A 7,934-nucleotide genomic window follows, 5' to 3' on the forward strand; every position below is an offset into this window, starting at 1 on the left:
TTTTGGTAATGGACATACACAGAGAGATTACAATCCCATCTCGGTGAGACCGAGATCCCTATCGGTGAGACCGATTTGCCTAGGGTTTGTGGCAGTGGCTATGACACCTGAACTCGGTGGCGCCGTATAGGAAGAATCGATGGGGCCGAGTTGGACTATTGGTTTGGGTCAAATGTGGATGTGAGAAGGTAGTTGAGGGCTTTGGAGTATATCACTAAGCATATTGAGCAAGCAAGCCATAAGCAACACCTCATCCCTTCTTGATAGTATTGGCTTTTCATATAGACTCAATGTGATCTTGGATCACTAAAATAGAAAATGTAGAGTCTTGTTCTTGGAGCTTGAGCCAATCCTTTGTCCTTAGCATGTTGAAGGGGTTCCACATCCTCTAGTTCATGCCACTTCATTGTTGAACTTATCTGAAAAATACTAGGTAAAAGTGTTAGTCCACCAAGAGATATGTTGACATTAATTACCAAAACCACCCAGGTAGCACTTGTGCTTTCACTTATTTGTCCAGTGTTTGGGACGATGTTGTTTGGTTGTTGACATGGCTCGTGCTCCGGTTGTGTCTCGGGGTCAAGGCGTGTTTGAGGCTGGTACTGGGTTGATAGGTGGTCGTGGTCTTGGGCTGTGGGCAGGCTGTTGCTGGTCGTGGACGGGGCATCGACCGTGGATGTTTCTGATACAGGACACGCCCCTGTTTCTGGTCGTGTCTCTGGCCGTACGGGTGCTGCTCGGGGGGTGCCTGGCGCTGGAGCCCAGCCAGTTGCCGGGCGTGGGGGTGCTGCTCGGTGGGTGCTTGGTGCTGGATCCTAGCAAGTAGCCCAGCATGGGGGTGCTGCTCGGCGGGTCCCTGCCGCTGGTGCCCAGCCAGTAGCCGGGCGTAGGGGTGCTACTCGGCAGGTCCCTACTGCTGGTGCACCTGGACCTGCCATCCCTGCCGCATGTCCGTTGGTCCCTGGGATTGCTCAACGTTATGTGCCTCGCCGCCTCGTTGGGTTTCCTTCTTCTGGACGAGTATGTACGTCCCTATCCATTGGCATTTTTCGTTTTGTTTCTTAGGTTGCTATGACAATTGCTTCGATCCTGTGCTATTTGTGACATGGTTAGGTGATAGTTGGTTTCCTTTCGTGAGCTCTGCCACGGCAGCGGTAATTCGCAGAAAACGGAAGATGTGCATTCAGTTTTGGCGTGCTTGCTATGAAGGTGCATGTGAATTATTAGTTTTCTTTTTTCCTGTTTTCTATTGCTGGGCATGTGGTACCTTAACTGGTTCTGGATTTCCTCTTAGAGCGTGTTGTCATTTCCTCTTAGAGTGTGTTGTCGTTGTTGTAAAGGTGCAAAGGTCTATATCCCTCCCTTTAAGGACCCCCGGCCTATCTCCGGGAGCTCCTTCGATTCGATGGAACTTCTCGTGCTAAAAAATTCATCCGGGCTATACGTGAGTATAATTGTATGTTCGCTTTTACTTCAATGGGTGATACCATTGAACGTTCGTTTGGTGGCAGCCGTGGACCTAAGGTATTCAAGATCAGTGGTCAGGTATCTTATCGTATTGGTTCGTTGGTGCCGAGGGGTAATAATAATCCTAAGTTTGCTGAGTTGTACATACATGACCCTGCTAATGAGATTAGACATCTATCTATCTATCTATCTATCTATCTATCTATCTATCTATACCTACACTAATTACAGACTTCCAATAAATTACCACGTTAATCAGAAATTACGAGCCGTTTATCTCTTGTGGGACCGAGTTATTACGGTGTAGATCTTCCGAAATTTTCCCAGGCTAATTAGACAGACTCTCAATAAATTACCACATTAATCAGAAATTACGAGCCGTTTATCTCTTGTGGGACCGAATTATTACAGTGTAGATCTTCCGAAATTTTCCCAGGCTAATTAGAAAAGGAAACAAAATTGTGAGCCATTTATCTTGCGGGCCTGAATTATTGCGGCCTAGATCTTCTGTATTTTTTTCATGCAGAACAAGATACAAAATTATGAGCCGCTCACGAGTTATTACGTTTGTGTCCGTATTCGCCGTGGACTATAGTACAATAGGGCTTGACCTAGCTATTTCCATCCGGGAAACCTGTACTCTCACGTAGGTTGCTGCATCTATATGGAAAAGCCACGACATAAGCCTCTTGGTCACCCCTTCCGATCCAACCATGGATTCTCCTCCACACAAGAACGAAAATAGAATCGCCCTGGATTTGCCCCCTTCCTCTCCTCCGATGCTTGCCCCGCGTGCGGCGCCTCCGCTGCATCATCATGAGTACGAGGTGTTCTTCTCCTTGCCAGGTATCCATGGCCTCCTTAAATTGATAAGAGCAGCCCAGTCGAGGTAGATGGGAAACTGGTCATAGCTGACCTTGAACTCTCGCTGGGATCACGGTCCCAACTACGCATCCTTCAAACCATCTCATCCTTGACTCTACTCTTCTGCAGCGTTGGTCTCCGCCAAGTAAACCATGGGATAATTAATTCAATCAGATGAAGGTGCCGCTTCTTGTGTGATTTATTTGTGTGGCGTTCATGCATGATGATGATGGTCTTTAGCTTGGACTGAAGTTGGTTGGCGCCTTGCAGCTGCGAAGATCTGTTTATACTGAATTTTCTTATTTCTGTTCTTTTGTTCCCTTTTTTCTGATTTATTCATGTGGGGTTCATGCATGATGATGATGGTCTTGAGCTTGGACTGAACTTGGTTGACGCCTTAGAGCTGAGAAAGATTCATTTGTGCTGATTTTTCTTACTTATGTTGTTTGTGCAACTGAGTATGTGGTTACAGAGGTCCACTTTCAGCCAGAGCATTGAATTTTTTTACTGGTAGTAGGAGGGCGCCGAGACTATAGGTTGGTAAAGTTTAGGATTTGTGCCTTTTTTCAGGTATATGTGTCATTTGTTTATTATATGATTAGTTGATATCGAAGGACTACAGGTTGGTTAAGTTTATGATTTGTGCCTTTTTCTGGTATATGTGTCATTAGTTTGTTATATGATTAGTTTATATCTGTGGATGCATTACTAAAAAGATTGAAGTTTCCTTCTGGTATTGTACCTCTCAGTTTGTTTCTATACTGAGTTATTTCTTCTACTAGGTATATTGGTATATTAGGTGACTACGATGCCGATGTTAGTCGTTGTGTCAATTTCACCATGTTTAAATCAAGCTGGGAAGGTACATCCGTACAGTTCAAGCTTCATATAATAATTTCTGAGAAAGACATTACTATGTTTTTATACCCTAATTTATAATTTTCCTTCAAATATCATTATGAAGTTTTTCTCATTTTATTCTAAATTATGAGCAGCGCACGGTATGACTGCCATCGTCAAAAACTAGCTCAGACTCCTCCCAGCCAGTCTCACATCAAGGGTCGTGCTAAGAAATACAGGAATGCTAAGTGAAAGTCCAGCGGATGGCAACACAAGTCAAAGCTGACGGAAACATCTCAGCATTACGTACAGTGCAAGTAATGACACATATGTGAGTTGTCACATCATCTTTATTTTTCGTCAAAGTGGTTTCATGTTGGAAAATCAGTAGTAATCTCCCCACGTACAGATACAGTTGGAGGGAGCTTCCATTTATGTCAGGACTATTCTCCTGTAATGTTTTCTAATGCTCCATATCTGTCAGTGTAGGGAGCGTGTAGGGAGCTTCCAGTTTGTGGGTATTGCCCTTATTTTTGTCATCTTGCATAGTTTTGTATAGTTTCCCCGTACATGTAATTAGTCACGGATGAGATTTATAATACTGGAAGGATGAAGTAATAAAACTTAGATTTACACTACTGTAAGTACTATATCTACTTTGTGTCATGTTACTGGCTTGCTCCTAATTCGGTTCTTAGCAGGGGTCCTTGGTGATCACTTCGTTGTTCTACAAAAGTAATAATTTAGAATTCATAATTGGAAGTGCTCAGTTCTCTCTCATGTTGATTATGGAAACTAATGGTTTACACCAACTGGTATCCGCTTTGAAAAAAGCCTCCTACTGATACAGTTGTCATAGATGCTTGATGTCAGCTGCTACTTTAGTAGTCAGTGCAATAAAAAGCTTCAAACTGATACAATCGTTTCAAGGACTTATATTTTGAATAGTGAATTTTAAAAGCGCACATGTTCAAGTGGAGGTAAATCCGAAGCCATTATAGTTTACCAGCTATATGAAATTAAACTAGCCCGTATTGCTAACTGCACTTATAGGATAAATATATATCTTCAATATGAAGCAAAAGAATTGCTTGCAGATAGGCTGCCACATTTGTAAGAACATGAATGATGTGATTCTGTTGTAAGTGTTCATCATTACTGATTAGAACACAGTTTTACTAACATATTTGCTTGATTTTGCAATCATTAAAAGTAGAGGAATCGGACGAATGTTGAAGTCAGGTTATGCATTAAAAGGAATTATACAATGAGATTACATGACGTAGCAAGCAGAACATACAAGGAGATGTCCAATATCTTTTAAACTGCAGAGCTAAAGAAATAGAATTGCTTCATATAAATGAAATTACACAATTAAGTTCTTCATGACTGTGTACCTGATCAACATTTTCTGTAAGTTAGTTATCTGCAAGACCTTTTGTCTAACTAAAAAAAGGATAACTGACTATAACATCAAATTCAGTAAACTAAGTCGCACATTCATGTATTAGGTTTCAGAAGCTCAATAATTAACCAGTGCTTAATACATTTTTATCACGGAACAACATGAGTCCATTGTACATCTTGAATCTTCTTTTCTTTTCAAGGAAAAACCATCAGAATGGTGCAGCAGTACTGGAAAGTTCAAGTCTATATGCAACATGACTGACATATTTAAGTTTTTAGTATTACAGTGCAGTATCGTGTGTTCTAGAGCCTGCATGGTGTAGGTTTATTTTTTGTTTCTTCCAGTCATCCTGCATTATTGCTCGGGGAGAAGTGAGCTGATTCAAGTGTATGAGCTGCACAAATCTCCAAACCATGTACGTCTCTAAAAAGTACAGCAATTAGATCTCCCTGTAGCAATAAATTTTATTGTAATCCTCACATGATTTTATTATTTTATTTACAGATAAAATCAATTCCTTTCATGTACTTCAGGAATATTTGAGATTTTCGTGTAATCTCTACCTCAGAAAGGTGGAAATGTACTGCGTGTCAAATGCTCTAATCTATTTTAATATATTCTTATTTTAGAATTACGGAGTTCTTATAATTAGTTAATCTGGCAATAAAATAATGTAGAACAATCTTCTATCTATTGTATCTATTGTTAACTATATTTCATCAGCTGCCCTCACTGCATGCAAATACAACAATATTGAAGCTTGGTGTGAATATTTTGACTTAATGTTAACAGAGTAGCTATGTTCCGAAACTATGTATTTCTGAAAATTTGTCTATGGATGATTGCTCATATCTACTTGCTTATTTGTAAACCTTATTTCTGTTTGTAGAAACTAGAGAAATTTTTTGCACATTACTTGACACATAACATAATTGGTTGTTGTTGGTTCACCTCAATGACCTGTCTTTTCCATTTATGGCGTTGCTTGAATACAAGTACACTTTTAGAATGACAACTCCCACCAATTTATTTTTAATATAACCCAGGTTTAGGTCACTTTGAAAATCAAATTTACCATTTAAATGTGCACGTTGGTGAGTCTGTCACATTACTTTATCTATACTTCTTTATACATGCTTTATTGCGCACAGACAAGCTTATGGCAATAAAAATATGATCTATTACTAAACTCAACATGCTTCATTTGTTTATTTTAGTGTTTGTTCGACCCACTCCCTTCATACTCTTCACTGTTAGTTTTGCACGATAATAAAATAACCACATCATCACAATTTATCATCGTAAATCGAGACTTATAGAACACCACAATGTCAGAAATTCTTTGCGCGAAATAACGAAGGGTTGAATGAATAGCATTTATGTTTGCTATCTATGAAGAGACCTATTACACGATATTAAGAATTTTTTGTATACTTGATTTGTATATAATGCTAGCTCGTGCAAATGCACGGGTTGACGACTAGTAGGATGAATGCCTTAAATCCAGATGATAAGACCACCGGGGGTGTGGATGAGAGCATTGTGGTTGGTCTTAGAGATATGCTTAATGAGTCTAATCCATTGGTTCAGACTTTTAGGGAGGCAAGTAGGATGATAGAGGGACGTGGTGATGAACCCATCGAGGATATCTCGATTCGTATTATTGGGCCTTCGAAGGGTGATAGTCCACAGTTTAGCATGCCTACAACCACCGGGCTTGCTGCTTTAGTCGTCGGTGGTGACTTTACGTTAGAGGCGTCTTCTCGAGATATTGTTGTTTGCAGTTGTTCCGATGGTTTGCGACAGATATCTTCTCTGAATACTGTGTTCATGCCCCTACAGTGCCCGTTGCTTTTCCCTTATGGTGAGCGAGGGTTCCAAATAGATGTTCCCCACTTAGCTGTTCCTGAAGATGGTGATGATGATGGGAATGTAGGTTCTAATCTTCCACCTGGGAGTCCATCTGTTGAGGCATCCTCTTCGCACCCTTCTGGGGGTGGCGACTCGGATACAAATAATCGGAATAAGATGACCGTGCAGGATTACTATCTTTTTATGTGCCATTACAAGGGTGATCAACCCAATCCATATATATGTTATGGTCTCCTCTCCTCTCAGTTGGTTGTCGATGCGCGTGCGTCCATTGATGAGAATAGACTATGGTATATCATAATAAACTAGGACCTGTTTAGATCAGAGCACATCCAGGGTATTGCCGATTTGGTAGGTGATGGGTGTGTCGATGGTGATGCTGTTTGGAAGAGGACCATCGTGCCTTCTAGTGACATGGGTGGTCATCGTTACTTTAATGAAAACTTCCATGATGGCCTTGCCATTTGTCGAGTGCATGGTGCACCAGATGTATTTACCACTTTTACTTGCAATCCTAAATGGCCCGAGATTACAGCTGCGCTGGAGCCAAGGCTGATGCCACCTGATAGGGCAGATGTTATTGTAAGGGTCTACCACATGAAGCTTGTTGAGTACTTAGACGAGATCAAGTTAGGCCGGGCTTTTGGCCCCATTAAGGCTTGTACTATATATGTTGCTATCCTTTGTGCATGGTCGTTGTTTCCTATCAGTTCTTTGCTACTTCTACTTGGTTGTTTGTCTAATTTATCTTTCCTGTTTTCCTTCCAGTGATGTACACCGTTGAGTTCCAGAAGCGGGGGCTACCTTACGCGCATATACTTGTCTGGAGGAGAGGGGGCAGCGGCGAGGTTGGTGTTGAAAATATTAATTCATTAATATCCCCTGAAATACCTGATGCATTGCTTGATCCTTTATGATATGCTTTAGTTTCCGAGTTTATGATGCATTGTCCCTCTGGGGAAATGAATGATAAATGCGTCTGCATAAAAAACAGCGTATGTTCTAAATTTTTCCCAAAGGATTTTAGAGATACTACTGTGGTTGATGACAATGGGTTTGTCTTATATCGATGTCACGATGACGGTCGAAGGGTATACAAAAATGGTCACTACCTTGACAATAGGCATGTTCTTCCTTACAATATGGTAATGCTCAAGAAATTTCAAGGCCATATAAATGTAGAGTGGTGTAATAAAACTCAGGTTATGAAATACCTCTTCAAGTATGTCACTAAAGGTGCTGATTATTCCAAGGTGATGTTAGAAAGGTTAAAAAAATAGACTAAAATTGGGTGTCGTACGGTAGATGAGGTTCAGGAGTATTTGATATGTTGGTACATATGTGAGTATAATGCACTGTGGCGCATATTTGTGTTTGAGATACACTTTAAAATGCCGTCGGTTCAAAGGTTGACTGTTCATATGCCTGTATGAATAATATCTTCTAACGTGCTGGTACTGACCTCACGAAAATTGTTGGTTCT

At 40.8% G+C, this 7,934-nt stretch overlaps 1 long non-coding RNA gene across 1 annotated transcript; it reads left to right on the forward strand.

Moving 5' to 3' along the window:
• The first annotated feature begins 2,129 nt into the window (after positions 1-2,129).
• LOC123042805 (uncharacterized) lies at positions 2,130-5,099 on the forward strand. The gene is made up of 3 exons (XR_006418903.1): positions 2,130-2,313; positions 2,461-3,193; positions 3,327-5,099. It is a non-coding gene; the product is annotated as an uncharacterized lncRNA (long non-coding RNA).
• The last annotated feature ends 2,835 nt before the right edge of the window (positions 5,100-7,934 follow it).

This window comes from Triticum aestivum, chromosome 2B (assembly GCF_018294505.1).
Source record: "Triticum aestivum cultivar Chinese Spring chromosome 2B, IWGSC CS RefSeq v2.1, whole genome shotgun sequence".
Taxonomy (NCBI): Eukaryota; Viridiplantae; Streptophyta; class Magnoliopsida; order Poales; family Poaceae; genus Triticum; species Triticum aestivum.